At 48.2% G+C, this 19,416-nt stretch overlaps 1 protein-coding gene across 2 annotated transcripts in view; it reads right to left on the bottom strand.

Annotated features, from left to right (window-relative positions):
* RAP1GAP2 (RAP1 GTPase activating protein 2) overlaps nt 1-19,416 on the bottom strand; it is a 188,516-nt gene that overhangs the window by 141,930 nt on the left and 27,170 nt on the right. The gene's annotated exons all lie outside the window — the stretch shown is intronic.

Here is a 19,416-nt window from a genome sequence, read left to right as displayed (position 1 = left end):
GGCGCCGCGATCGCCCTCCGCTCCGCGCCCCGGCTCCCTCCCCTCCCCTCCGGGCGGGCAGCCGGGCCCCCCGCCCTTCTCTCGCCGCTCCCTCTCCGTCCCCTCCTCTGCGCTCCCCCGTCCCCGCCCCCGCTGGCGGGGCCCCGGGCTCCCTCCCCAGGCAAAGGCGGCTGACGCGCTCTCCCAGCCCGGCCCGCCGGGATACTTCTCCAATGCTGTCACTGTCTTTAAAACACAGGGAGAAAAAACATGCACCGAGATCAAACGCGCGTCCTCAGTCCGTTCGAAACCGCCTCCGTACGCGGGGACCGCCGCGGGCCTCCCCCGGCCCAGGACCGGTTAGAGAGGGCATCCCGCACCCCGTGCCCGCCCTCCCGGCCTGAGAGAGGCCCCCGGGCGGTCTGACCCAGCGGGATGCTACCTCCTGCCTTTCCACAAGTCCGGGAAAGGACTGTCGCGGGGGAGGCTGGAGGGGGCTATCCAGCATCGGCGCCTACCTGGGCTGGGGTCTGTCCCTCGGTTAACCTTTGTTTCCCCGGCCCTGGAAGTTTGACACAAAACGGGGTCAATGATCAATGTCAAAGCCGCTACACTCTGCCTCGCCACCCAGGTTGCCAGGGGCGCCCACACCCCACCAGCACCTGGTGCCCCGCACACCCCGCGACAGTTCTTCCCTGTCTCCTGCACACCCCATGCAAGCTTCATCTTCGCTTCCGAACCGAAAGACAGAAGGTCACTGGCCAGCCGCAGGGAAAGGGCCGTGGCCGAGTCCCTTATATGGGCAGGCCGGAGCGGCTCCAAAGCCCCACTCACTCACTTCCAAGCACTGCCTGGAAGCCTAGCCCCTTCTCACTTAGGGCAGAGGGCTGGAGGGAATTAAAATAAGCCATTAGTCCTTCTTGGGACACAGCCCTGTTGGGGCCAGAAAGGTCCCTGAGGCAAGTTGCCTTGTTGCGGGTTTTGTTGTTTTGTTTTTATTTTTAATATAGTCTGGTGTTCACGCAAGCACAGAGAATCAGGCAGGGAAGGGGACTTGGCTGGAGAGAGACAGGGCTACAAATGAATTCCTGGGCCTGAGGCCTCAACTCTGCCTCTCCAGTGGGCACAGTATCTTGCTGGCATCGGAGTTGGAGTGGACAGGAAGAAGCACCAGGGTGGTGCCAAAATGTGCCTGTTTTATTTATGAAGCATCCATTAGCGATGGCCTCGGCCCTCCTGGGCCTGCCTGGCTGGTGGGGCATCACAGAGATAGCCCTGGACATCTATTTATAGCCAGAGAGTGAGTGACCCAGGCCCCACCCCTGGGACCGAAGCTAGGCCTGCTGCTAGGAGAACACCAGTGGGGACCTGAGAATCAGTCTGGAAGAATGGGGAAATGAGTGTCCTCAGTGGGGAAGAGGGCAGAGCACAAGCACACGCAGCTCAGGGCTTCGGCTCTGGCAGAACACCAAGCTGACACGTTAGCTGATGGACTATTTCAGCTAGAGGGCACTGCGGGCGCTGGGGGCACCAGCCATAGGTCCAGCCCAGCATAGGGTGTGTGCTCTATCCACCCACACACAGAAGAAAGCTGCATCTCAGTGCAAGGCCTGACCCCTTCCCAGGCAGGTGAGTGTGGGTGGCTCCGGCCCATCCGCCACTGCCTGGGAGCTATTTCAGGTCAAGTGCATCAGTGGGCAACAGGGCCACTGGGATGCGATGAAGGCAAAAAAAATCTTTGCACCAAGTTGTCCCTCTTGTTCTAGGGTTCCAGGCATTCTCAGATCCTCTGCAACCGCAATGTTTCCAGCCCCGATGTGGCTGAAAACGCAAGGTTGTCCCTAAAAGACCAAACCTTGATCTGATTTCTGAGGCCCTAGAGGCAGAAGTTCCCCGAGGGCGAGGGAGCCCTTCCTTCGGCCCATACCCCACACCAAAACAGCAAAGCATACGGAAACCCATCCATGGCAGACAATGCAGTGGCCGTTTATGCTAGACTTCCCCATTCCACCAACATTCATTAAATACTTTGTGCAGAGAGACTAGGGTAGGTGAGAAATAGAAGACCATCCTTGCCCAAAACAAACAGGGCTAACACACATGAAACCACAGATGAGGCCATTCACATACCACCTTCACAATTTTTTTGACTCAATAGCATACATATACCCTGCTATTTAGTTATTATTTTGCTTTAATTAGATCAACTCGCTTTTTTACCTGATCAATTAAAAAAAATTTTTTTTCAACGTTTATTTATTTTGGGGACAGAGAGAGACAGAGCATGAACGGGGAAGGGGCAGAGAGAGAGGGAGACACAGAATCGGAAACAGGCTCCAGGCTCCGAGCCATCAGCCCAGAGCCTGACGCGGGGCTCGAACTCACGGACCATGAGATCGTGACCTGACTGAAGTCAGACGCTTAACCGACTGCGCCACCCAGGCGCCCCATACCTGATCAATTTTAAAAGAAAACATTACCACCCTAAATGAAAATCTATTATCACTTGTCATTCATGCCATGAAAATAAATACAAACTTATTAAATTCTAGCTCAATACCATTGCCTGACAAAGGCTCTGAGCTTGAAGCACCTTCGTTAAAAGAGAAAAATAGGCAAGTGTCAGGTGTTGGCCACATGCTTGCTCCGAACAAAGACGTGGTCCTTGAAGAAATCACAAAGTTTCAAAGAGAATCGAAAGGAAACAATCTTCACATTAGTGACTCAGAGGTCTTCTAAGGCCACATCCTTGGGGCACTCTGGGGTGAGCAGAAGAGGATGGACACCCAGATCGCAGCACTGGAAGTCAGGGCACAGAAGGAGCCACCCCGATCTCCACCACTCAGCAGTTTATTCCCAGCAGTGTCCCAGCTCACAGGACCTCAAAGGTCTGTTCCAGCTCACCCCCACCTCACCCCCAAGCCTGCAGCCCCTGGGAACAAAGTGCCAGGCAGCTGCCAACCTGGGTCTCTGCCCCAATCTGGGGAAACCCAAAGGCTGAGGAGGCCTGGGTGGGAGTAGGGGGAGGACACGACAGAGAAGTTAATCATGAACAGAGGGCAGACAGCTGCACAGCCCGTTCCTAAGGGGCCAGTGGGGTGAGACAGACAGACACGCATGCTTGGTCCTGAAGAAAAGGGCCTTCTGTGCCTGGGAACCCGCTCCAGGAGACACATCCGTGTGAACCTGGGAATCAGCCCCACTGATCAGCCAGTGCCACACTCCACCTCCGGCTCTGGTGCCTCCAGGGCTCTGCAAAATGACTGCAACCTTTCTTGGCTAGAACCGGGAGCAGATAGGCGGCTTTGGAGCCAGCAGGGTGGGGCCTTTCATGAAAACCGGACTTGTTTCAGATGACTTGCCCCTCCCCTTCTGCAGGGGACAGCGTCCCCTTCCTCCCTACGGATCACACAACCTTAGACCTGCTCAGGACAGGCCAGCACCCCCACTCTCTTATGCCTTTGGGGCGCACCCATATATACAGCAGCTTGGAGACATCGCTCCGAAGCCCCTCTCAAGTCTCACTTCTGCAGAGAGAGCACTCACACCTGTGCTCTTCAGGCAAAGGGATGCCATTCATCCTTAGCAGGTACACCAGCGCCCCCTGCTGGGCCTTGTTACAGTTGCGTCTCTGGGATACCACCACAGGACAAAAACAGAAGAGGAAAGGGGATTTGGAGGGGGGTGGGGGGCAAGAGGGAAAGCGACAGAGGGAAAGAGAGAGGAAGGGGAGGAGGGAAAGACTGGGAAGGTCATTTGAGGTGTGGAAGCCATTTCTACTTGGAAAAGAGATGCAATAGGGGTCTTGGCCAACACCTAACACACACTCTCCTCCCAACTACTCACATCCCTTCTCAGAGCCCACTAGCAGCCCCTTAAAAGGGCCCATGTCACCCCTACAGGGTCCTTCAGTGACAGCAACAGGTAATCCTCTGGCCAGGCTGGGAGGCCTCAAAGACCAGCCGTGGGAGCCCTGGCGCAGCCACACTTTCCTGGAGCCACACATTTCATACAAAACAGAGGATCTGCCTAGAAACTGGCTCAGATTTTGGAAACGGATCTTGGTGACTTGTGTGGCATTTCCGAGCTTCAGGGAAAGGAAACCATGCCTGAGGAAACCCACAGATCCCACTCAGTGGCGGGGATCCAGCCCTCAGGCTGCACATCATTTGGTGCCTAGAGCCTGCCACGCGTGATGTCAATCAGACCTTTGCTGATTTTTCTGTTCAGGGGTTACAGAAAGGGGGGTAAAAGGCAGGTAGAAGGATGAGGAAAGTTCTTTATTCTTTGGGTTACCAACGGTATTTAAAATACTTCTTTTGGGTTCATTTATGGAATCTGAACCCATGAACCGAAGTGGCATGACGGTAATTTTTCCCACAGTAGAAACATTCAAAGGATTCTTCTGTGTGTGATACTTCTGATGAACATGAAGAAGCAAATTTTTCATGGAGGTTGCCCAAGGGTCACTCCAGAGAATCAGGAGCGGACCAGGCCGAGGAGTGGGTAGCCTGCGGCACACTCCTCTCACACCCGGGGTCCCCTGGTCCCCACCTCACCGATTACCAAGCCTCCCCAGCTGTGGCCACCACTGAAGCCACTTCCGCTCTAGGGTTTTCTGGGGCTGAGTGGAAAAGAAGGAGGAAAGCTGTCCTTCCATAATATTAGCAACACTGCTTAGCAACATCTTTCCAAGCAAGAACCGGCAGACGCTCCAAAAACCTATTCTGTTTGAATCCACAAAGAACAGAGTGGTTTCTTATACATGTATTATTTATATACTATTTTATATACCCAGTCACGCCTTCTGTCTCTGGCTTCCTTGGGAAATGACGTATTACACCTAACTGAGACTTCCAGACAACTATAGCTTTGAGTAGCAAAACTTGTTGTTTGCTGGTTTGCTTTTATTGTAATAACCTTGACCGGAAATTTCTCTAAAAGTCTTAAGACTTTTGTCCTTTTTAAAAACAGGTTTAATATAACCTTTTCTTGGTGACTCAGAGCCATTATTATCAATAGTAACCACTGTATTGTGCTAAAACTCAGTTTTGAACAGCCCACTAAGGTGAGGGCTCATCTGTCCCTATAATTAATGACCCCAAACAGCTGTGGCACAAAGATACCACAGTGCAGGAATAAAAACTCAAAGTCCTCGTAGTCAGAAAAATCTACACCTTTTATTATCTGTGTGGCCGTGGGCCAGAAATTTAACCTGAGCCTCAGTTCTGTCATCTATAAAATGGGAATAACAACAGTGCCACCCTCTTAGGGTTCCTGCAAGAATTAAAGAGCATACATAGTTCTCACAAAGACCTGTATGAAAATGTTCATAGTAGCTTTATTCAAAATGGACAGTCCGGGGTGCCTGGCTGGCTCAATCTGAAGAGCATGCGACTCTTGATCTCTGGGTTGTGAGTTCGAGCCCTACCTTGGATGTAGAGATTACTTAGAAGTAAATACATAAACTTCAGGGTGCCTGGGTGACTCAATCGGTTGAGCATCTGACTTCCACTCAGGTCATGATCTCACAGTTCGTGGGTTCCAGCCCCATGTCAGGCTGGCGGCACAGAGCCTGCTTCAGATTCTCTGTCTCCCTCTCTCTCTACCTGCCTCCCTCCCTTTCTCTCTCTCTCTCTCTCTCTCTCTCTCATTCTCTCTCTCAAAAATAAATAAACACTGGTGTGCCTGGGTGGCTCAGTCAGTTAAGCGTCCGACTCTTGGTTTCAGCTCAGGTCATGATCTCACGGTTTCGGGAGTCTGAGTCCCGAGTTCGGCTCTGTGCTGGCAGCACAGAGCCTGCTTGGGATTCTCTCTCTCTCCCTCTCTCGCTGCCCCTCCCCAACTTGTGTTGTCTCTGTCTCTCTCAAAATAAATGAATAAACTTTTAAAAGTTTTTTTTAGGGGCACCTGGGTGGCTCAGTCGGTTGAGCGTCTGACTTCGGCTCAGGTCATGATCTCACGGTCCGTGGGTCCGAGCCCCGTGTCAGGCTCTGTGCTGACAGCATAGAGCCTGGAGCCTGCTTCAAATTCTGTGTCTCCCTCTCTCTCTGCACCTCCCCCGCTCATGCTCTGTCTCTCTCTCTCTCCTTCAAAAAATAATTTTTTTTAAAAAGCATTAAAAGTTTTTTTTAAAAGATAAAGACATAAACTTCAAAATGGACAGTCCATCTACAAACTGTGAAATATTCACACCATGGAATACCACTTAGTAATAAAAAGGAACAGAATACCAATATATACAACAACATGGATGAATTTCTAAAACATCATGCTGAGTTAAAAAAGCTAGATACCAAAAAAAATGTATGATTCCATTTATATGATGCTCTCAAACAATCTAAGGTGCCAAAATTAGGACAGTAGTTGCCTCTGGGGGTAAGAGATTTTCTGGAGACAGAAATGTTCTATATCAGGATAGGGTGGTGGAATCCATTTGTCCGAAATGCATAATTGAAATTTGTGCATTTCAACATGTGTAAATTTTACCCCCAAAAAACTGAAATTAATAGTAACAGCAATAGGGGTGCCTGGGTGGCTCAGTCGGTTAAGGGTCTGACTCCATTTCAGCTCAGGTCATGATCTCATGGTTTGTGGGGTTGAGCCCCGTGTTGGGCTCTGCACTGGCAGCGTGGATGGAGTCTGCTTGGGATTCTCTGTCTCCCTCTGTCTTTGCTTTTCCCCCTGTGTCCACGAGCACGCACATGCTCTCACTCTCTCTCAAAAATAAATATTAAAAAAAATAGTAACAGCAATAATAATAGAGTGGTAAAATACAGAGAGAACAGCAAAAATAGAGAGAGGTCTCAATGACCAAGAAGAGGGCAAAATGTTGATAACTGCTGGGGGTACTATTCTATTTACTTTGTACGTGCTTGACATTGTCCGTAACAAAATAGTAAAAGAAAATGTTCATAGTGGGCGGGAAATAAAGACTAATTGATTATCTCTGGGAGTATGATGGGGTTTTTTTAATGTTTATTTATTGAGTGCAGGGGGTGGGGGGCGGGAGAGAGAGGGAGAGAGAGAATCTCAAGCAGGCTCCACATCACTAGCACAGAGCCCGAGGCGGAGTTCAAGCTCATGAACCATGAGGTCATGACCTGAGCCAAAATCAAGAGTCGACACTTAACCAACTGAACCACTCAAGCGCCCCAGTATGATGGTTTTTATTATTGTGTTTGTATTTTTCTATTTACAAATTTATAAGGACTATGCATTAATTTTATTTTTTTATTTTTTCTTTTTTTGAGAGCGAGAGTACATGTGAGTGTGGGAAGGGCAGAGAGAGAGTGGGACAGAGGATCCAAAGCTGGCTCGGTGCTGACAACAGACAGCCACATGTGGGGCTTGAACTCACAAACCGTGAGATCATGACCTGAGCCCAAGTCAGATGCTTAACCAACAGGGCCACGTAGGTGCCCCAATTTTTAATTTTATTTTCAAGAGAGAAAGAGAGCTTGTAAGTGGGGGAGAGAGGCAGGGGAGACAGAGACAGAGAGAAAGGGAGAATCAATCTTAAGCAGGTTCCATGCCCAGCACCGAGCCCGACATGGGGCTCAATCCCACACCTCTGGGATCATGACCTGAGCCAAAACCGAAAGTCTGACGCTCAACCAACAGAGACACCCCGGTGCCCTGCACTGTACTGCTTTGAGTCCTCGCTTGGAGACTGTTCACAGGGAAAGCAAATAACTAAGCTTGACAAAAATTAGGATGAGTGTGAGTGTGAGAAGTAAGGGAGATGATTCATTCTGAGAAATACCAAATAAAAGCTGTGCTGTCTAATTAACAATAGGTTTACAACCTATTGGAAATAGGTACAAATCACCCCCCGACACACACACAATGGAGTCCCAAACCCTTAGACACTTCCTTTCTGGTTCTTCTTCCCCTTTCCGCTTCAAGGACATATTTTTGCAGGCTTATTTTTGCGGCTTTGCAATGAGCATGCACCAAAGAACAAAGGAAGGAGGGACTGAAAGTCTCTGCATCACCTCAGGAAATGTACCTTTGTTCCAATCAGACTACTTTTTGCCTGACGTGGGCATAGTACTCAGTCAATGAAGAACCGGGGGAGGGATTTGCATGCTGGGAGATAAACTGTCTGCTGTAACTGCCCTGAGTGTGCCTGTCCATCAGATACCCGCTTCTGCAAGAACATTGATTAAAGCCTCCCTTCACTGTGCTCCGAGTTTCTGTGCCCCTCCTTTGATTGGTCCATGGGCTTATTTCTAACAGTGAGCACCTGAGGAGTGTTCTTTCTGACCCTTACTTTAATTTTTTTTAATGTTTACTTATTTTTGAGAGAGAGGGGGAGAGAGACAGAGAACGAACAGGGGAGAGGAGGAGAGAGAGGGAGACACAGAATCCAAACCAGGCTCTGGGCTCTGAGCTGTCAGCACAGAGCCCAACACAGAGCTCGAACTCACGACTGTGAGATCAAGACCGGAGCTGAAGTCAGACACTTAACCGACTGAGCCACCCAGGCGCCCCATTTTTTTTTTTTATTTTTTTTTTAATGTTTTGACACTTATTCTAGAACCTCTCTTTGGCTCCCTTTTTGCTTCTGACTTGCACTCATTTGCCAGATGCAAGAGTCTTTAAGAAGACCGAGGCACTGCTATGTACAAGCAGGCATCTGTTTAACTGATACACACACAGACACCCTCGGTTCATGCTAGAATTTAGGTGCCCACGCAGTCTGCATTCCCTGCACGCTCCACCAGGGTGTGTGTGTGTGTGCACGTGTGCGTGTACAGGGATGACATCCCAAGCACAGTGTGCAAGCTGGTACCAGACCAGGCAGGGGCACCAACTTCACCTCTGGGTCAACAATAGGAGGATCCCTGTGCAGACTGCAGACAGCTCACGCGCCCGGTCGACCAGAAAATTCATAGGTTATGGCCCCGTCTACATGATTCCTGATAAATCTTCATTTTTTGTTTCTGTTGTCTGAACTAATCTCTTGCTTCTCTGGGATGGATACTCCTTTCTAGAGGAAATTGCCCCCATTGGTGGGTGTAATCAAAGCTTTTCTGCTCAGCTGAAAGGCGGCTCCCTCACAATGGACCCAGGACTGGAACTCACTGACGTGTTAACAGCTCTTTCCCACTCTGACATTAAGTCCTCTTGGCCTCAAAGACAAACACGAAGCTGATCTTCCTTGTTGAAACAGATTCCCTGAGCTTCGCCCCCACTCCCCACTGGGGCCCAGCCCTGAGGGTCCCGCTGAGCAGCTGTGTCTGCACTTGGCACACTTTCTACCAGGCCAGCTTTCTGGGGCCCTTCCACTCTTTGCATTGGGAAAGTCCTTCCAGCTGCCTAGCCTGTTACTCCTGTTGTCATCTAAGCTCTTTTGATACTCAACACCCCTTCACCCTTAAGGAGAACCTCACTTAGTTCCCACCCTCTTCACCCTCCCCCCCCCCCCCAAGTCCCAGAGCAGCTTTCAAAACAGGGCACCGGCCGTGTTCCTTTCAGCCGAGGATCTAAATTCTTTGCTTCCATCCATTTCCCCCCACCCTGCCCCAGCCCCCTTCACTCAGTCAGTCACAAGGCAGGATCAGGGGCTGCATGGGTCACAAATGATGGGTTGCAGCTAATAACTGAAGGACCAAAGTTTCCCAATTATTCCCTTCTTCTTAATAGATTAGAGTAGTTTCAAGGTTATGGGGACCCGAGCTCAAGAGCCAGCTTTGTGTGAACACCATCCATCAAGCCTGTCATGGCAGGGAACATGTAGGGAAGCATGTCCTAGGATAGTCTTCAGGCAAAGCCGTCAGTGACCTTCGTGTGGCCCCATGTCAGATATGAGAATGACTCCCTTCATGATGCTGGGAGAACAGGGGTCTGGAGCAGAAACAGTTGCAACCCACTCGGCCCCCGCAAGGCAGGGAGATGCACCAGTGTAAGTGCAGGCACGACAATTAATTGAGAGTGTAATGTAACCGAAGGATCCAATGGGGAAATTAACAGAGCTGCTTTCTCAGCTGCTGATCTGCCCCAAAAGAATGCCCCCTCCCCAGAGAGGCCGTCCTTGAGCACTCACCTAGAGCACATCCCTCGGTTACTGTGCATCTGGCTGGGTTTTTTTTTTTTTTTAATTGATTTGTCTGTTTACTTGTTTTTTGGTCTTTTTGTCCCAGCGGCATGTAAACCCTGGGGAGGCAGACACTGTGTATGTCTCAGACATCGCCACCATTTCCCCTCACCCCACCCTGCACCCATAATGGCATCTGACACACTCTAACACTCAGGAAACATTATTGGAACAGAGGAAGGAGGGGAGGAAGGGGAAAAGAAGGGGTTTGAAGGAAGTAAGGAAGGGTACCCCGCCAGGAGGATCCTGCATCCTGGAGTCTGAGCTTCCTTGGCCCCAGAAGACCTTTAGTTAGGATTTTGACTTGACAAAGCTGGTTTGGCTATAGGGGAAGGCAGAGCCCTGAGGTCCCAGGGATGGAAACCCACCCTTCCCCCCCCCTCACAAACTCAGATGAGGTGCAAAAACTCAGGAGGGGTGGCTAAAAGGATGTCTCCTTAGGGCCCTGCCCCAACTTAGTGCTGCCTTGTGAGTCTAGCAACTGCAAAGCAGTGGCTCCAACTCCAAGGTCTCTTTCACAGCACCTGAAAGCCACCCCAGCTTTTAGACAACCCTAGGGAGGGGAGGGCTCCAAAAATACTGTATTTCCTGCCAACCCCAGAGGGATTTTTTTTTTAAGTATTTTTAGAAAAATAAGCGTGTAACTTCTTTCACACCCAAGCGTGGGAAGTCAAATCCCTACCTGTTACCCAAACGTGGGCCCCAAATTCAGACTGAGTTTGTTCAGTGTTGGCCCTGACCAGCTGCCGACCTAGACAGGTCCCTCCCCCAACTGTGAAAACGGGAAGGATACGAATACCACCACCACCCCACCCGGTTGTGGAGTGAATGTTCACAGCAGGGCCTTCTCGACCTCAGGCTGAGCAGAGGTTTGACAGTCACACCTGTTCAGAGCCCAACTGTACAGGGTGCTGCCACAGGCCCCCCGCCCCTCCCCCAAGTCTCTGGGGGCTTTAAGAAATGTGGTGGGGGCAGGAGGGCCAGGAGAGAAGGGAGACGGGAAAGGTCGCGCCCCAAGGAGTCACTGAGCCCATGCCCTGGGGAAGCTGTAGCTCTTCTGGGCTGGGGCTGGGACTTCTCAGAAGTCACATCTGTCACTGCCCATGAATATACACCTGCTTCCTGTTCTGTCTTAAGGAGACTTTGGGAACAGATGAGGAGGCCTGTGTATCTTACCAGACCATACTCTCAATATCTTCCTACCTCCAGAGTTTCTCTAACATCATTCAAGGATGGCTCTTCTGATTTTGGAAACGTTCACATACCTCTCATTACTTTTATCTACTTAATACTTTTCTTGAAACCAACTTACTTTTTAAATTAGTATTTGTAAAAGACTTTATACTAATACCATAATTGGATATAACTGTTTCCCAGAAGCAGAAGTAACTATAAAGGACATATAATACCCTACTGCTTAGGTGTGAGCTGTGCATAGTGACTTCCTTCCAAAAAGTACACTGTGGATGGGGGCGGGGAGGGTAAAGAGTGACTTTACAGAGGAGAACCTTGACAAATACTACTTCTGCCAGGTGATCATGGCCAGCATCAACAGTGATAAGTAATGTTAACTGACGACACAAACAAATAGAAAGGTATTCCATGCTCAAGGATTGGAGAACAAAAATTGTTAAAATGTCCCAACGACTCAAAGCAATCTACAGATTTTAATGCAATCCCTATCAAAAATACCAACAGCAAGGGTGCCTGGGTGGCTCAGTGGGTTAAGCATCCGACTTCAGATCATGATCTCACCCTTGGTGAGTTCGAGCCCCATGTAGGGACCTGTGCTGACAGCTCAGAGCCTGGAGCCTGCTTCAGATTCTCCCTCTCTCTCTCTGCCCCTCCCCCGCTCATGCTTGCTCGCTCTCTCTCTCTCTCTCTCAAAAAGTAAAAACATTAAAAAAACTCGAGATCGTGACCTGAGCCGAAGTTAGATGCTTCATGAACTGTGCCACCCAGACACCCCCCAAAATCTTTTTAAATACCAATAGCATTTTTCATAGAACTAGAAAAAGGAATCCTAAAATTTCTATGGAACCACAAATGACCCCAAATAGCCAAAGCAATCTTGAAAAAGAAGAGCAAAACCGGAAGTATCACAATCCCAGATTTCAAGATATACTACAAAGCAGTAGTCATCAAAACAGTATGGTACTGGCACAAAACTAAACACAGATCAATGGAACAGAGAGCCCCAAAATAAGCCCATGATTATATGGTCAATTAATCTCCAATAAAGGAGGCAAGAATATGCAATGGCAAAAGACAGTCTCTTCAACAAATGGTGTTGGGAAACTGGACAGCAATATGCAAAAGAATGAAACTGGACTCTTACACCATACACAAAAATACATTCAAAATGGATTAAAGACCTAAATGTGGGACAAGAAACTATAACAATCCTAGAAGAGAACACGGGCAATAATTTCTCTGACATAGGCCACAGCAACACTTTTCTAGATCTATCTCCTAAGGCAAGTGAAACAAAAGCAAAAATAAACTATTGGGACCATGTCAAAGTTAAAAGCTTCTACACAGCAGGGCGCCTGGGTGGCTCAGTCAGTTAAGCATCCGACTTCAGCTCAGGTCATGATCTCATGGCTCGTGGGCTGGAGCCCCATGTCAGGCTCTGTGCTGACAGCTCAGAGCCTGGAGCCTGCTTCGGATTCTGTGTCTCCCTCGTTCTTTGCCCCTCCCCTGCTCACGCTCTCTCTCTCTCTCTCTCTCTCTCTCTCTCAAAAATAAAATAAACATTAAAGAAAATTTTTTTAAAAAGCTTCTACACAGCAAAGGAAGCCATCAACAAAATAAAAAGATAACCTACGGAAAGGGAAAAGGTATCACAAATGACATACTCAATTAGGGGTTAGTATCCAAAACATATAAAGAACTTCTACAACTCAACACCATAAAGACAAATAATCCAATTAGGAAATAGGCAGAAGACATGAACAGACATTTCTCCAAAGAAGACATCCAGATAGCCAATAGACACACAAAAAGGTGCTCAACATCAACCATCATCAGGGAAATGAAAATTAAAACCACAATGAGATACCACCTCACACCTGTCAGAACAGAACAGCTAAAACCAAAAAACACAAGAAACCACAAGTGTTGGTGAGGATGTGGAGAAAAAGGAATCCTCATGCACTATTGGTGGGACTCCAAACTGGTGCAGCCACTGTGGAAAAAGAGTATGGAGGTTCCTCAAAAAATTCAAAATAGGGGCACCTGGGTGGCTCAGTCGGTTAAGCGTCCGACTTCAGCTCAGGTCACGATCTCACGTTCCGTGAGTTCGAGCCCCGCGTCGGGCTCTGGGCTGATGGCTCAGAGCCTGGAGCCTGCTTCCGGTTCTGTGTCTCCCTCTCTCTCTGCCCCTCCCCCGTTCATGCTCTGTCTCTCTCTGTCTCAAAATAAATAAACGTTAAAAAAAAAAAATTTTTTTTTTTTAATTCAAAATAGAATTATCATACGATCCAGTAATTCTACTACTGGGTATTTACCCAAACAGTATGAAAACACTAATTCAAAGGGATATATGCACCCCTGTGTTTACTGCAGCATTATCTACAACAGCCAAGATATGGAAGCTACCTAAGTGTCCACAGAGAGATGAATGGATAAAAAAGATGTGGTAGATACAATGGAATAACATTCAGCCATTAAAAAAGAATGAAATCTTGCCATTTGCAACAACACGGGTCGATCCAGAGGGTAAAATGCTAAGTGAAATAAATCAGAGAAAGACAAATCCATATGATTTCACTCATAAATGGAATTTAAGAAACAAAACAAATGAGAAAAAGAGACAGAGAGAGAAACCAAGAAACAGACTCCTAATTATACAGAACAAATTGGTTACCAGAGGGGAGGTGGGCAAGGAGATGAGTGAAGTAGACAAAGGGGATTAAGAGTACACTTATCATGATGAGCACTAACATATAGAACTGTTGAATCACTATATTGTATACCTGAAACTAATATAACACTGTATGTTGATTATACCGGAATTAAAATTTTTAAAAAAGAAAAACAGTGATAAATCACGTTGACAGCATGTGTCTTTGATATGATGTGATGAAAATGGCAGTCTACCTCCCCAAAACTTGTAACCACAGTTTAATCGTGAGAAAAACATCCAGCAAATCCCAATTTTTTTTCCTAGGGACACCCTAGAATCTACCCAACCTGTATTCCTGAAAACTCTCAAAAATCAAGCAAAGTCTGAGAAACTACTATAACCAAGAGGAACCTAAGGAGACATGACGACTAAATGTAATATAGTATCCGGAAGGGATGCTAGAACAGGAAAAAGGACATTAGGGAAAACTAAGATAAATCTGAATAACCTATGGACTTTAGTTAATAATAATATATAGGGGCGCCTGAGTGGCTCAGTGCATTGAGGTCCGAATCTTGATTTCAGCTCAGGTCATGATCCCAGGGTCGTGGGAGGGAGTCCCACTTCAGACTCCACACTGAGCAAAGAGTCTGCTTAAGATTCTCTCTCTCTCTCTCTCTCTCTCTCTCTCTCTCTCTCCCTCTGCCCCTCCCCCCAACACGCTGTCTCTTTATCTCTCTCAAATTTTAAATTAATAATATATCAATATTGGTTCATTAATTATAACAAATGTACCACACTAACCCAAGATATTAATAATAGGGGAAATGGTGTTATGGGGTAAATGAGAACTCTCAATTTTCTGGTAAATCGGAAACTGTCCCAAAGTCTATTTCTAAAAAAGTAAATACGATGGTTTTTGGCTTTCAGCTCAGAGGTGGCGAAGGTGCAAGTGTCTCTGGTTGTCCTGAATCCAGGTTCATGCAACACCAGCCGCCTCCACTTTGCCGCCTAAGTTCGACCCCAATGGGATCAAAGCCGTATAGCTGTAACGCACCGGTGGGGAAGTCGGTGCCATGTCCATCTGCCGTGGCCCCCAAAATTGGCCTCCTGGATCTGTCTCCAAAAAGGGTTGGTGATGACATCACCAAGGCAACCAATGATTGGAAGGGTCTGAGAAGTGCAGTGAAATGATTCAGAACAGACAGGCCCAGACTGAAGTGATACGTTCTGCCTCTGCCCTGATGATCAAAGCCCCCAAGGATCCGCCAAGAGACAGAAAGAAGCAGAAAAACATTAAGCACAGTGGGAATATCACTTTGGATGAGGCTGTCAACATCGCCCAACAGACGTGGCATCAATCTTCAGCCAGAGAACGCTCTGGAACCATTAGGGCGAGCCTGGGGACTGCCCAATCTGTGGGCTGTAATGTTGATGGCCGCCACCCTCATGACATCATAGATGACATCAACAGCGGTGCAGTGGAATGCCCCGCTAGTTAAGAACCACAAAAGGAGGAGCGCCTGGGCGGTTCAGTCCGTTAAACATCTGACTCTTGATGTCGGCTCAGGTCATAATCTCAGGGTTCAGGAGTTCAGGCCCTGTGGCGGGCTCCGTGCTGACGGCTCGGAACCTGCTTGAAATTTTCTCTCCCTCTTTCTCTGCCCATCTCCCACTTGCTCGCTCTAGCTCGCTCTCTCTCTCTCTCAAAATAAACAAACATTAAAAAAAAAAAAAAGAACTACAAAGGAAAATATTTCAACAAAGGCACCTGGGCGGCTCAGTCAGTTGAGCATCTGACTTCGGCTCAGGTCATAATCTCGTGGTTCTTGGGTTGAACCCCACATCGGGCTTACTGCTGTCAGCATGGAGCCTGCCTCTGATCCTCTGTCCCCTGTCTCTCTGCCCCTCCCCCGCTCATGACCTCGCTCTCTCTCTCCCTTTCAAAAAAAAAATTTTTTTTTAATTAAAAAAATTTTAGCACGTAGCTTAGATTATCTCCTTGAGGTTGTAAGGAACACTGAAAGAGAACTGAAAAGAGAACGGCTTTCTCTCTGGTGACCAGTGTCAGGCAATGCTGTATCCTTGTACCACCCAATGTCACCCTTCCCAGTTCCAATTTTGGAACAGCTGCGCCATTCCACGTATGCCCACCTTCCTCCTTATTTCATCTGGAACTCGGAGAATGAGCAAAGGGCTTGGATGGTCCCCTTGTGGGACAGCGCCGTGGTCCCCTTGTGGGACAGCGCCATGGTCCTCTGTGGAGAAAATCACCCCACCCATCCTGAGGGGCCCATGGCCTGGTGCTGGCCACCATCTCAGCTGTCCGGGAAAGTTTTGACGGCAGGCGTTGCCCACTCCGAGCAGGAGAACCACCTCAGAGGGTAATGAACACCATTCCCTTGGGTGCAGGCATTTTCACACCTGTTATTCCCCTGGATACCCGCAGCTCTACACGGAAAGGATATTAATATCCTCCCCCTTTGCTAGATGGGTAAACTAAGACCAGAGAGGTTACTACTTCTGTCCAGGATTACATGGCTACTGAGAAGCAGAGCTGGGACCTAGCCACGAATGGATACTGACCCACCCCCTATAGACGCTGACTCCCACAAAATCCAAAATGAAGAGTACTGGAGAGCCCAGGAGATGAGATGACAGGACAGAGGCTCCCCATGCCTATCACCAGCCTTCTGACTGCTCAGTACCCAGGCCCTTCTTCTGGTTGACAGACGTTGATTTTCCCTTGGGAAACACTTTGACACCACTGTTGCTTTTTGTGATTCAGGTGGGATTATCTCCCTCAACCTACCCATCCCGAACTCTGAGGTGGTTATGTGGGCCAGGCCTGACCAATCCATGGATTCCACTCCCTAGGCCACAGTGATTGCTTCAGGCATGGACACGTAAACCTAGTTGGTCCAGAGTGAACACCTGATTTTTTTTGCTGGCTCCATAGGAAGAAGAAGCTTACCAACCCCTGGGGTTTCCAAAGTCGGTGGCTGTCTTATGAGAGGAAAGTTGCCTAGGAATGAAGTAAATGTAGAGGAAACCAGAGCCAAGAGATGGGGACAAGCAGATTGTCTATTTTCTGACCCACCTGGATACAGCCATTCCTGAAGCCAAGTTTTCGTAAAGGTATCCATTACAAGATGGTTTTCTTATTTGCTTTTCCTTTTTGTGTCTTTTTTTTTCTTAAGCCAATCTGAGTTAGATTTTTGAAATTCATAACCTAGTTAATTAACGTAGATCTGTACTCAACAGGTAAGGAAACACATGAGGGGGCAAAGTAAGAAGGCCACATCACTCCCTCACCCCAGGGGAGTATCCGCAAAGTGGGCCATGGAGAAGCCTTCCCAGGAGGAACCCCTGGAGCTGCTTCTCTAACACAGACACACCTGGATGCACCAACCCACCCAATGAGTGACAGTCTTGGGGACAGTCTGTGCAGAGTCCTCTTGACCCTACCAAGGGGAAAGCAGATGGGCACAATTCTGACCCTGCAGATAAAACAGAACTATCTCCCTTCCCTCTGCTGTCAGCACGCAGTTCACTCATGTCATCTTTTTTCAATAAAATCAAGGACTATTCAAGGAAAATGTAAAAAGAAAAAAAAATAGGGGAGTGGGGGACATTCAGACAAATCTAAAATGTGGGACATTCTATAAAACAACTTTGCCAAGTCTGCTGTTCTATATTTAAAGAGACTAAAAAGATGTCACAACGAAGTGCAGTAAGTGACCATTAATAATAAGTCAATGATAGGGATGCCTGGGTGGCTCAGTCAGTGGAGCGTCCAATTCTGCATTTCAGCTCAGGTCATGCTCCCAAGGTCATGGGATCGAGCCCCATGTTGGGCTCTGCATTGAACACACAGCTTGCTTGAGATTCCCTCTCTCTCTCTCTCTCTCTCTCTCTCTCTCTCTCTCTGCCCCTCTCTTCCATCTGTGCTGTCTCTCTAAGAATAAAAAAATAAGAAAAAGAAGTGGTCAATAATATAACCTAATATGCAGTCCATATTCAAACTCAGAACTGGAAACATTTAGATATGGACTATATATTAAGTTAAATTAATTTGTTTACATGTGATGATAGTATTGTGCTTATGTCAGAGAATGGTATTATTTCAGGGAGTTTTTAGGTGAGTATTTAGATGTAAGGTGTCATGACGTCTGCAACTTGTCTCTGCCTCTCACCCTCATTACACAGAGAAAGAGAGAAAGGCAACAACTGTCAAATGTAAATAACTGGAGAACTGGGGTGAATACAGGTGCTCACTGTACTATTCTTCTGATCTTTGCATAGACTGGTAATCTTCTAAACAAAATGTTGAAAAAAAAAAAACCCACATCACCCTTGCCTATCCCTGCCCTCAAATCTGCACACACAGGGGCGCCTGGGTGGCTCAGTGGGTTGAGCGTCTGATTTTTTTTTTAATTCCTTTTTTTAACATTTATTTATTTTTGAGACAGAGAGAGACAAAGCATCAACAGTGGGGGGTCAGAGAGAGGGAGACACAGAATCTGAAACAGGCTCCAGGCTCTGAGCTGTCAGCACAGAGCCCGACGCGGGGCTCGAACTCACGGACCGTGAGATCATGACCTGAGCCGAAGTCGGCCGCTTAGCCAACTGAGCCACCCAGGCACCTCAGAGTGTCCGATTTTTGATTTGGGCTCAGGTCATGATCTCACATTTGGTGGGATCGAGCCCCGCGTCGGGCTCTGCACTGGCAGGGTGGAGCCTGCTTGGGATCCTCAATCTCTCTCTCTCTCTCTCTCTCTCTCTCTCTCTCTCAATAAAAAATAAGCTTAAAAAAATCTTCACATACATATGTGTGCATGTGCAGCAACCACGTGTATACACACATGCATGCATGCGTTCTACAGCACAGCAGACTGGTGTGCAAAGAGCACTGGGCCAGAGTCAGCAGAACCAGCTTCCGGACCAGATCTGTCCTCTCCTTATCTGTAGGTCCCTTCCCTAGTCTGTTTTCTCAGGGGTAAGATGAGGACTGAAGCTTCTACATACACCCACAAGATGCTGCAGGAGCATTTGGATGGATGGGACAGTATAGTGAAGGGGTTAAGAACTGAAGACAGGGCCAAGATGAGAAGGTCCTTCTTCTAAGGCAGAGATGACAGGAACTGTCTCCTAGGTCACCCCCTTTCTCCCCAGTTGCACGATTCTAGGCCTCTCAGGGGACCCAGTGCTTAGAACGTGACCTTAAGATAGGCAGACAACACCCCTGGACTAGCCCAATGAGAACTGGCCTCCCAGCTTAATCAGCAAAGGAAATGCATCCGGGCTCCGAGCTATGGCTTCAGCTTCCCCCAAAGAACCCACAGGGCAGGACTGGTGCCTTCTAACTGTGAAGGAATGAAAAGCGAAGGCCAGCGCCCCTGAACTTGGCTGGGAGGTCACTGCATTCAGGCTCACATCAACTTGCTAGCCATCTCTCGTCACTAAAGCTTTCTGGATTCCTGGGGCT

This window comes from Herpailurus yagouaroundi, unplaced genomic scaffold (genome assembly GCF_014898765.1).
Source record: "Herpailurus yagouaroundi ecotype Mexico unplaced genomic scaffold, PumYag 215, whole genome shotgun sequence".
NCBI lineage: Eukaryota > Metazoa > Chordata > Mammalia > Carnivora > Felidae > Herpailurus > Herpailurus yagouaroundi.
The sequence above is the reverse complement of the archived record's forward strand: the minus strand, read 5'-3'. Positions and strand labels throughout refer to the sequence as shown.